The 12,068-nt window shown below is 45.4% G+C and overlaps 1 protein-coding gene across 4 annotated transcripts in view; it reads left to right on the top strand.

Annotated features, from left to right (window-relative positions):
* LOC126996792 (ral GTPase-activating protein subunit alpha-2-like) overlaps nt 1-7,640 on the top strand; it is a 52,372-nt gene extending 44,732 nt beyond the window's left edge. For 2 of the 4 annotated variants that reach the window (XR_007751636.1, XR_007751637.1), the window contains exons 9-13: nt 4,123-4,221; nt 4,495-4,684; nt 4,807-4,982; nt 5,481-5,731; nt 7,012-7,640. The gene's annotated coding sequence lies outside the window, so the exon portion shown is untranslated. The remainder of the gene's footprint in view (nt 1-4,122; nt 4,222-4,494; nt 4,685-4,806; nt 4,983-5,480; nt 5,732-7,011) is intronic. The other 2 variants (XR_007751635.1, XR_007751630.1) reach the window with 1 other exon arrangement.
* Nucleotides 7,641-12,068: the final 4,428 nt, after the last annotated feature.

Genomic DNA, 12,068 nt, shown 5'->3' with positions numbered 1-12,068 from the left:
TGCCTCAGCGACATCAGTCAGGATGTATACAGTTATAATTGTCACATTATTAAATTCATGTGATAGGTAAAAAGGTCTACATGATATTACTAAATATTCCAGGTCGTCACAACAAAAGCGTTCCTTTATGTTAACCTAAGTACACCATCTCTCATTCATGTACACCGCCACCCCTCCTCCTTTCTGTTTCACCACGTCCTTCCTGTCTCCCCTGACTATCGAGAAAACATCAATATTTACTTTTTCATCAACATACTTGTCTTGAAGCCAGGTTTCGGTTAATGCTATGAAGCTACTCTCTCGGTAGTCCCTTATATATTTACAATTTGCTGCTAATTCATCTATTTTATTTCGAATTGATTGTACATTACCAAAAGTTACTGAAGGCAGTGGTGTCCTTATACCCCGCCTCCTCAATCTCGCCCGCACTCCACCTCTCCACCTGGTTCTCTGTCCGGTGTTAGTGTGCTCAATCTTGCCCCAGCAAAAGTTATAATTCCACCTCCACCTGGTTCTGTTTGGTGTTAGTGTGCTCCATCCTGCCCCAGCAAAGGTTCTAATTCCACCTCCACCTGGTTCTCTGTCTGGTGTTAGTGTGCTCCATCTTGCTTCTAATTCCACCTCCACCTGGTTCTCTGTTTGGTGTTAGTATGCTCCATCCTGCTCCAGCAAAGGTTATAATTCCACCTCTCCACCTGGTTCTCTGTTTGGTGTTAGTGTGCTCCATCCTGCTCCAGCAAAGGTTATAATTCCACCTCTCCACCTGGTTCTCAGTCTAGTGTTAGTGTGCTCCATCCTGCCCCAACAAAGGTTATAATTCCACCTCTCCACTTGGTTCTCTGACTGGTGTTAGTGTGCTCCATCCTGCTCCAGCAAAGGTTATAATTCCACCTCTCCACTTGGTTCTCAGTCTGGTGTTAGTGTACTCCATCCTTCCCCAACAAAGGTTATAATTCCACCTCTCCACCTGGTTCTCTGACTGGTGTTAGTGTGCTCCATCCTGCTCCAGCAAAGGTTATAATTCCACCTCTCTTCCTGGTCTCTGTTTGGTGTTAGTGTGCTCCATCCTGCCCCGGCAAAGGTTCTAATTCCACCTCCACCTGGTTCTCTGTTTGGTGTTAGTGTGCTCCATCCTGCTCTAGCAAAGGTTATAATTCCACCTCTCCACCTGGTTCTCTGTTTGGTGTTAGTGTGCTTCATCCTGCCCCGGCAAAGATTCTAATTCCACCTCCACCTGGTTCTCTGTTTGGTGCTAGTGTGCTCCATCCTGCCCCGGCAAAAGTTATAATTCCACCTTTCCTCCTGGTTCTTTGTTTAGTGTTAGTGTGCTCCATCCTGCCCCAACAAAGGTTATAATTCCACCTCTCCGCCTGGTTCTCTGTCTGGTGTCATTTTGCTCCGTCCTGCCCTAGCAAAGGATCTAGTCCTCAGAAGGCTCATGGACCTGATGGAGTGCCTACTATTGTCCTTAAAAACTGTGCCTCCGTGCTGTCACCCTGCCTGGTCAAACTCTTTCGCCTCTGCCTGTCAACATCTACCTTTCCTTCTTGCTGGAAGTATGCCTTCATACAGCCTGTGCCTAATAAAGGTGACCGCTCCAATCCCTCAAACTACCGTCCTATAGCTTTACTTTCTTGTCTATCTAAAGCTTTTGAGTCAATCCTTAACCGAAAGATTCAAAAGCACCTTTCCACTTCTGACCTTCTATCTGATCGCCAGTATGGGTTCCGCAAGGGGCGTTCTACTGGTGATCTAGCCTTCTTAACTGACTCTTGGTCATCCTCTCTTAGCCGTTTCGGTGAAACCTTTGCTATTGCGCTGGACATATCAAAAGCTTTTGATAGGGTCTGGCACAAATCTTTGCTTTCCAAACTACCCTCCTACGGTTTCTATCCTTCTCTCTGTACCTTTATCTCCAGTTTCCTTTCTGACCGTTCTATTTCTGTTGTGGTAGACGGTCACTGTTCTTCCTCTAAATCTATTAACAGTGGTGTCCCATAGGGTTCTGTCCTATCTCCCACTCTTTTTCTGTTGTTCATTGATGATCTTCTTTCCAGAACGAACTGTCCTATCCATTCCTACGCCGATGATTCCACTCTGCATTATTCAACTTCTTTTAATAGAAGACCCACCCTTCAGGAACTTAACGACTCAAGACTGGAGGCTGCAGAACGCTTAGTCTCAGACCTTACTATTATTTCCGATTGGGGCAAGAGGAACCTGGTGTCCTTCAATGCCTCAAAAACACTGTTTCTCCACCTATCCACTTGACACAATCTTCCAAAGAACTAACCCCTATTCTTTGACAACACCCAGCAATCACCTTCCTCAACACTAAACATCCTCGGTATATCCTTAACTCAAAATCTCAACTGGAAACTTCATATCTCATCTCTTACTAAATCAGCTTCCTCGAGGCTGGGCGTTCTGTACCGTCTCCGCCAGTTCTTCTCCCCCTCACAGTTGCTGTCCATATACAGGGGCCTTGTCCGCCCTCGTATGGAGTATGCATCTCATGTGTGAGGGGGCTCCACTCACACAGCTCTTCTGGACAGAGTGGAGGCTAAGGCTCTTCGTCTCATCAGCTCTCCTCCTCATACTGATAGTCTTCTACCCCTTAAATTCCGCCGCAATGTTGCCTCTCTTTCTATCTTCTATCGATATTTCCACGCTGACTGCTCTTCTGAACTTGCTAACTGCATGCCTCCCCCCCCTCCCGCGGCCCCGCTGCTCTCGACTTTCTACTCATGCTCAGCCCTATACTGTCCATACCCCTTATACAAGAGTTAACCAACATCTTCACTCTTTCATCCCTCACGCTGGTAAACTCTGGAACAATCTTCCTTCATCTGTATTTCCTCCTGCCTACGACTTGAACTCTTTCAAGAGGAGGGTATCAGGACATCTCTCCTTTCGTTTTTGACCTTGCTTTCGGCCACCTCTTTTGTTTCTTTTATAGGAGCAGCGAGTAGCGGGCTTTTTTTTTATTATTGTTTTCTTTTTGTGTGTGCCCTTGAGCTGCCTCCTTTGTTGTAAAAAAAAAAAAAAAAATCTACCTCCTCATCAGCAGGTGGAGAGGTGGAATTATAACCTTTACCAGGGCAGGATGGAGAACACAAACACCAGACAGAGAACCAGGTGGAGAGGTGGAATTATAACCTTTGCTGGGGCAGGATGGAGCACACTAACACCAGACAAAGAACCAGGAGGAGAGGTGGAATTATAACCTTTGCCGGGGCAGGATGGAGCACACTAACACCAAACAAAGAACCAGGAGGAGAGGTGGAATTATAACCTTTGCCGGGGCAGGATGGAGCACACTAACACCAAACAGAAAACCAGGTGGAGAGGTGGAATTATAACCTTTGCTGGAGCAGGATGGAGCACACTAACACCAAACAGAGAATTAGGCTTGGAAATGAAGTCAGAGCATTAGCCTGAACAGGGGGGAGTATACTAACATGACAGGAGAGATAGAGCATTCTAGAAAAGGCCATTATACTGTAATGGACTGTTGATGGTTAACCCGTCCGCTGCGATTGTCAGGGATCTGCCCTTCTCTGGTAGCCTGGTAACATATACTCCCAGGTCTTTCTCTGCCTCTGTGGTGGATAGTGGAGTGTTTCCCATGTGGTATTGGTGTGCTGGATATCCCCTCCCAAGGTGCAGGACTTTACATTTTTCTTCTTTGTATTATAGCAGGTACTTTGTTTCACTCCTGTAGCTAGGTGAGGTCTTCTGGTAGGAAATTCACAGTCAAGAGTTAAACATAGTAATGTAATGCCATTTTCTTGCATGGCATGTGCATTAGTACTGTGTGACCCTGATGTGAAATTTGTCATGTGTGAGAGGAATGAAAAGTTGTCATGTTTGGTTGTTGTTCAGCAGTACAGTGATCAGGATCCTCCAGCAGACTAAGCACTGGGGTCCTGGAGTGTATTTTTTATTTTTTACAATTCTTTGCCGAACTGAGGGGCTTGATCAACAGTTACTTAGCAAGATTGAATTAGTTTCCATTCTTTTCTCCAGTATACTCATGGACACATAAAGAGGTGAAGCTTGTGGTTATTGCAGCATTTTTTTCTTGTTTCCACAAACATTGTTTTCAACTTTCCTCTGCAGAGACTTCCAGCGCTGGGCCCGGCCGCTGCAAGCCTTGTTGGGTCAGTGTGTGGGAAGTCACCAAGGTGGAGTTTGAGGCGGTCGGCCTCAACCATGAGGGTGCGCATGGAGTCATTGTCATGTTCCGTTGATAACCTCTTGATTGATTCATGTTGGTTGATGTCTCACTGTGATATTGCAGTAAATATTTAGTTGTATCATTTTTCATCACTGTGCATGATCTGGATATTCCCAAAGTGTTCTTGAAGTGTACTGATTGAATGTTTTGACAAGAATATGAAAATTCACTCTTAGTTAGTAAGAAACTGTGTATGTGAGGTATTTGTTTCCATGTAATATTTTTTTTTATTCTGATTATTTCCTCACTCTCAGGCTGTGTGAGCGGCAGGCTGGCCGTGAGCCTTCCAGGGAGTGCTGGGCAGCCTGGTGCCCCGGCTGAAGGCAAGCGGCCACCCTTAGACACCCAAAGACTGGCTGACACAAGATCTTGTGCTGGTACTGGTGGCTGCCGTGGTGCGGACACAGGCTCAGAGCGCCCAGGTGGACCAAGGCTCTGATGCTGGTGAGTGTTGCTGCCAACAGATTACTGATAAGGGAACAGGCAGGGAATAGAAACAAAACAGACATGACAGTTATAAGTGTGGCCAGTGTCGCCTCTTCTTATTTTTTATGAATGTTTCCAAGGTTGCCACCTGCCTGGGAGCAGACTCACAGAGGTCAGCGCAGGGCAGCAGGACAGCGCCCTCAGCAGTGACGAGGAGTCTCTCCATGAAAGCTGTCCCTCAAGGCACAGCAGCAGGCCACCGTCGTCCCTTGTTATCGGGAGCACCGAGTATTCCGAGGAACACTTCAATGTCCAGGTGAGAAGCCTTGAGCTTTTTTGGAAATTATCCTTGGGAAACCTTATGACATAAAGCATCTTTAACCTGTCTGCTGCGATGGGCATGGATTTGGCTTCACTGGTACCATGGAAACATGTACTACCAGGTCTTTCTCTGCCTCTGTGGTGGACAGTAGAGTGTTTCCCATGTGGTACTGGTGTGCTGGATATCCCCTCCCAAGATGCAGGACTTTACATTTTTCTTTATTGAATTGTAACAACCACTTTTTGTTCCATTCCTGTAGCTTGGTAAGGTCTTCTGGTAGGAAATCCACAGTCAAGGGGTTAAAGATGCATATTTTTAATCAAAACTGTTATTGAAAATCCTCTTGCATTCTCAAAAAAGCAAAGTCAGCTCAGGATTTTCTCCAACAAAGTCTTTTGTAAGTTCCAGTCCTTGTTAGTGACAGCTGGTGAGAGGCAACACTTGGGCAGGAGGTGAAGCTTGGCCTGATGATGATGATGATGATTGTTGCAGGTGTGATGATGTCAAGCCACCACAAGCCAGGAGGGAAGTGGCTGCTGGGGCCAAGACAGCAGGTGAAGCAGAACCCTTAAGCCTCAGCTCTTCACCCCTGGACGAAGGTGTTTCTTGGCGGACAAACTCAGGAGAGTCACCAGAAAAGACCTCGGTAGATGATGCAAGTTTTGCTCGCTGGAGACCACAAGAGCATTCACCCGTGCCTCATATCGTGGGTGAGGAGAGCAGCCTGGACCATCTCCCAAGAGGTATGTTTAACAGGGAGTCATGCACACAGGCAGGAAGCAGCACTACAGTCACCAGGAGACATTTTACATAAAACTGGCTACAGAATACGGCTGCTGGCCAGAATGGAGGTCAGGCTTCAGCAGGATCCCAGCAAGGTGCTCTCTTTACTTCTTTGTGTGATTTTGAAAACACTTCAGCAGCCGAGGGGAACGCTCAAGAGAAAGTGTCATTTCTATGCAAACCTTCCTGCAGGGGTGAGCTGAAAGGTGAAAATGTAGTTACCACGACTCCTTGGAGAAGAGAGACACCATTAGTAGTTTGTCTGTTGAGGAAAGCTTCACCAGTCATGCTGCTTGTACAGGGGAAAAGACTTCAGTGTTGTCCTCCAGGCCTCTTTGCAATGGGTACTCTGGATCATGCAGCAGACCCAAGTGTCTTGCATGTGTGAGTGAGTGTGTGTGTGTGTGTGTGTGTGTGTGTGTGTGTGTGTGTGTGTGTGTGTGTGTGTGTGTGTGTGTGTGTAATTCACCTCTTGGTCTGCTGCGGGTCTCTCTCGAGACAGCCAGCCGTTCCCCTACGGAAGAGCACAGAGCTCGTAGTACCAATCTTTGGGTAGGACTGAGACCACTCACATACAACACACCGCGACAACGAGGTCACAACTTATTGCCTGACGTCGCGTACCTACTCACTGCTGGGTGAACAGGGGCTACACGTGAAAGATAAACCCAACTTATCTTCACTCGGCCGGAGAATCGAACCCCGGTCCTTCTGGTTGTGAGCCAGATGCTCTACCCCTGAGCTACCGTGTGTGTGTGTGTGTGTGTGTGTGTGTGTGTGTGTGTGTGTGTGTGTGTGTGTGTGTGTGTGTCTGGGTGGATGTCTAGATCTGTGCAGGGGTCACAACACATAAAAAGTAAGGGTTGTATCTGGGAGAGTCTTGCATGTGTGTGTGTGTGTGTGTGTGTGTGTGTGTGTGTGTGTGTGTGTGTGTGTGTGTGTGTGTGTGTGTGTGTGTGTGTGTGTGTGTGTGTGTGTCTGGCTGGTGACCGAATACAATGCTTTACATCTTTCAGGGAAGGACGCATGTTCTCCCTTCCATCACACTTGCACATTCTGCCTGATTCTTCTCTTTCCTCCTCATGGCCTTCAACGTTTCCCAATAGAAAGTCTTCACAAGAAGCAAAGGTTCTAAAAATCACAGTAAATTATTAGAATTAACTTTTATTTTTACTTACGGAGATAGATGTCCTTTTATGTACCTGAGAAGAGATGAATTATTATTATTATTTTTTTACAGCAAAGGAGACAATCATGAAAACAAAGCCCACTACTCACTGCTCCTGAATAGAGGTCAAAGGAGTGGCCAAAAAGAGAGGTCAGTCTCGGGAGAAGAGGTGTCCAGATACCATCCTCTTGAAAGAGTTCAAGTCGTAAGCAGGAGGAAATACAGATGAATGAAGATTGTTCCAGAGTTTACCGGCGTGAGGATGAAAGGTGAAGATGCTGGTTAACTCTTGCATAAGTGGTTTGGACAGTATAGGGGTGAGCTTGATTAGAAAGTCGTGTGAGGCGAGGCCGCGGGAGGGGGGGGGGGAGGCATGCAGTTAGCATGTTCAGAAGAGCAATCAGCGTGAAAATATCGATAGAAGATAGAAAGCGAGGCAATTTATTCACATGTGGCCATAGTAGTAGAAGAAGCAGTTGAAGTGGCAGTAGTAGTAGCAGCAGTAGTTGTAGTAGTAGTAGTAGTAGTAGTAGTAGTAGTAGTAGTAGTAGTAGTAGTAGCAGCAGCAGAAATAGCAGTAATGATTTAAGTAGGGGTACAGTGAAAGCATTTTAGCAAGTCCGTTGAGGCGTTGGCTTCCTTGGGTCCTGTCCTCCCCTCCGCTCTGCCACACAGTCCCAGCACCTGTCCCTTCCTCTCATGTGTCAGCTACAGGCAACACATGAGAGGAAGAGATGGGTGTTGGGACTGTGTGGCAGAGCAGAGGGGAGGATGAACCAACGCCCCGATGGACTCGCTAAAATGGTTGCACTTTAATAGTAAGACAAGTTGATATTGCATGCATGTGGGTTGCATATGCTTAGTGGTCTGAAAATTCTCTCTCTCTCTCTCTCTCTCTCTCTCTCTCTCTCTCTCTCTCTCTCTCTCTCTCTCTCTCTCTCTCTCTCTCTCTCTCTCTCTCTCTCTCTCTCTCTCTCTCTCTCTCTCTCTCTCTCTCTCTCTCTCTCTCTCTCTCTCTCCTCACCTCACCTCACAGGATGTCCCCCACAGCATGTTTACAAACCCCACAGACACATGCCCCCCAGATAAATAACACATGCCCCCCCGATAAATAAGATCCCCTCCCCGGTACTCTCTGAAGTTACTTCATTTCTGGGTTTGTCCAATTTTGCTTTGAATTCAGTGTGTGTGTGTGTGTGTGTGTGTGTGTGTGTGTGTGTGTGTGTGTGTGTGTGTGTGTGTGTGTGTGTGTGTGTGTGTGTGTGTGTGTGCGTGCGTGCGTGCGTGCGTGCGTGCGTGTATGTGTGTGTGTGTGTGTGTGTGTGTGTGTGAAAAGCAGAGGGAGAGAGCATACCCCTCTCCCTCCCAGGCTTTGATCTGCAGAACAATAAAATGTATCAAGAAACATGTTAATAAATGAAATTTAAAGAGAGAGAGAGAGAGAAATCTAAGTTTCCTTCAACATCAAAAACATAAAGGAGGAGGAGGAGGAGGAGGAGGAGAATGGAAGGAAACAGAATTGGGAAACATGAAAACGAAGGAATAGGAGGAGGAGGAGGAGGAATGGAGAGGTACAGTAGGAAGGAAACAGAGCAGAACAGGAGGTGCAGAGAAGCCAGACGCAGGGGAATGATGGAAGAATATTCGGCAGGACAGGAAACACAGGACGAGGAAAATTAGGAGAGCAAGTAGAAAAACATAAAATGAACAATAAGGAGAGTAAAGAGAGGGAAATAAGAGAAAGAGGAGGAGGACCAGAAGGAAATGGGAAATGAACAGTAAGAAGGTAAGGAGAGGGTTATGAGAGGAAGAAGCGGAGAAGCAGAAGAGAAAAAAAGATAAATATTAGGAAGAAGAAAATTAAGGAAAAATGGTATAAAAGGGAGAGGAAATGATATAACAAAGAGGAGACATGAGGGAAGGATATCAGAAAGGAGGAAAAACATGAACAGAACAAACTATATATTAGGAGGAAGAGCAGAGGGGTGGAGTTTGGAATGGGAGGAATCATGCACAGCACTAGCACTGTTACTACTACTACTACTACTACTACTACTACTACTACTGCTGCTACTACTACTGCTACAAATACTACTGCTACAGATACTACTGGTACAAATACTACTACTACAAATACTACTGCTACAAATACTACTGCCACAAATACTACTGCTACAAATACTACTGCTACAAATACTACTGCTACAAATACTACTACTACTACTTTAATGAGATTTTCTATTTTCTTTTTTCTATTACTCTCTCGGTCCCACACGTCCTCTGCGTGTATGGAAACACACGAGAAACTAATCACAACAAGGTGAGGGTATTCGCCGGCTGCCTGGGATTGAGCCCGCGACCAGCGTGACGGGAGAGCCACTCCTTACAGAGTCGGCCAAAGATGTACCCCACTGGCTAAGTGGGTTCTGGGAGGCTCGTTCATCAGGCATAGTCGTCGCACTACACTACTACTACTACTACTACTACTACTACTACTACTACTACCACGGCTACTGTTACTATAATTCTTGGTCCTGGGCAGAGTAAGTCTTGGGTCATCCTGCCTCTGCTGCTGCTGCTGAGTCTTGATTCCTGAGCTTCTGCCACTGTTACTGTCTCCTGCTGGCCAGCCACCTCACCTGTGAATGGCAAGAGGTGTGTAATGAGCGTGTGTGTGTGTGTGTGCGTGTGTGTGTGTGTGTATTTACCTAGTTGTATTTACCTATTTGAAGCTTTACAGGGCCTGGGCTTACGCTTGTGTGGTAGAGTCTCCGTATCTGTATTTGTCCGAGTTTTCCTTAAAGCTTTGCACGCTCTTCGCCGGTACTACATCCTCACTTAGTCTGTTCCAAACCTCTATATTTCTTTCCGGGAAGCTATATTTCTTTGTCTCTCAAGCATCCTCCTTTCCTCAATTTTTTACTATGTCCTCTTGTGTTCCTGGTGTTTATTCCTTCATTTAGTAGTAACCATTTATCTATTTCCATTTTGCTCAATAATTTATAAATTTTTATTAGGTCTCCCCTTTCTTTTCTTTGTTCCAGTGTTGATAGGTCCATTTCCTTTAATCTTTCTTCATATGTCAATCCCTCCAGTTCTGGAACCATTTTTGTTGCCATTCTTTGTATTTTTTCTAGCTTTTTTATGTGTTTCTTCTTATGAGGAGACCACACCGCCTCCACATATTCCAATTTTAGCCTAATCATAGTGGTTATTAACTCTTTCATCATATCCTTATCCATGTAGTGGAATGCTAATCCTTTATTTCTCACCATTTTATACGTATCACCGAATATCCTATTAACATGACTCTCATAATGTTGATTATTTTGTATTGTCATCATCATGATCATCATTTCATCGACGCCTGCTCCTAGGAGCTCCCACCAGGGATTGGCCACAGCAGAAGAGCTTCCATCTTTCTCTATCCAGACACTCCCTCCGTGCCTGCTCAAAGTTTCTCAAAGATCTTTCCCCCTCTACCTAACATACTCCTGCACCCTATCCCTTCATTTCACTGTAAGTCGTCCTCTAGCATTCCTTCCCTCTGTCTCACTCACATACACCCTTCTGGTCATCTTACTCTCCTCCATTCGCTCCATGTGGCCAATCCACTTTAAAGTCTGTCGCTTCACTTCTTCCACCACTCCACACTTCCTCCCTTCACCCCTGTGACACATTCCAAAATGCTCGTACACACTTTCATTACTCATTCCATCCATTCTACTCACACCAAAAGCACTCTTCAAATAGCTCATTTCCACTGTCTGCACTCAAGAACTCTGACTTTCATTCCAGTCCCACGTTTCACTTGCATATGTGAGGGTTTGTACTATTATTGTATTTCTCAAATCCCTCTTTACCTCCATGCTCATACATCTGCCATTCATGATTCGTCCCAAAGACCCTAGCACCCTTCTTCCTTGCAATGCCTTTTCTTTTGTCTCTCTCTCCGTACCACCATGCCTACACATAACTGAAGCAGTAACAAATGTACGGAAGTGGGGGCGGGGGGGTCAGCGGGAGGTGACGGAAGAGGGGGTAGCTGGAGCCCCATCCACCCCACACCCTCTCGGGCTAGCGTACGGACGCGGGGGGGTGACGGGAGTGGGGGTAGTTGAAGGGTTAAGATAAGATCGCGGAAAAAAAGGGCTGGAATAACCGCAAGATTATAATCACGGAAAAGGGTAAAGACATTAGGTTAATGACCTGACTGGAATATACCCCTCCCCACACACACACACACACACACACACACACACGCACCCACAAGCGCACACATCCCCTTTAATGCCTCCCGAATCACTGACTAACTATTTTGATACCGAAAATAAAATAAAAATCGCCATTGAACGTAAGACTCGATAAATTATGTAGTTTTGCTAGTGTATTGTAGCATTATCGTCCTATTTCTCATTTCTTAACTAGTTTCTTCTTATTACTTTCCTCAACTTATATATATATATATATATATATATATATATATATATATATATATATATATATATATATATATATATATATATATATAAATTTTTTTTTTTTACTCCGGTTATTTGCCATCTAACCCTAAACACTGCAGCACCAAGTCTTTTTTTTCTGATTTTGCATTAATTAATCTCTTATATCTCATTTCTTAACTTTTCTTCTTATTTATTTTCTCAACTTAAATTTCTTTATATTTTCTCCTGCTCTTCGGTGCCATATGACCTTAGACGTTGCCGCACCGAGTTTACCTTTTTCCCTAGATCAAGAGAACGCTCAAACGAAGGTAACCCAGAAATACCTCAGTGAGCCAGTGAGGGGAAGGAAGAGAGAGCGATGTGAGAGGGAAAGTGGTACGGAAGAGACGTGGGAAAAGGCATAAAGTGAAAAAGGATCATGTGTGTGTGTGTGTGTGTGTGTGTGTGTGTGTGTGTGTGTGTGTGTGTGTGTGTGTGTGTGTGTGTGTGTGTGTGTGTGTGTGTGTGTGTGTGTTCCACTCCCCTCTGATTCTTGAGAAATCTGCGGTGAGCTTTGGAAATAAAAGACAGGACCAAGGAGGTATTGAGAAAGACGAGGACAGAGAGAGAGAGTGTTCTTTTATCTCTTCCTCTCTTTTCTTCTTCTCCTCCAACGAGGGAAGAAAA

Source organism: Eriocheir sinensis, chromosome 1, assembly GCF_024679095.1.
Source record: "Eriocheir sinensis breed Jianghai 21 chromosome 1, ASM2467909v1, whole genome shotgun sequence".
In the NCBI taxonomy this organism is placed as follows: domain Eukaryota; kingdom Metazoa; phylum Arthropoda; class Malacostraca; order Decapoda; family Varunidae; genus Eriocheir; species Eriocheir sinensis.
The sequence above is the reverse complement of the archived record's forward strand: the minus strand, read 5'-3'. Positions and strand labels throughout refer to the sequence as shown.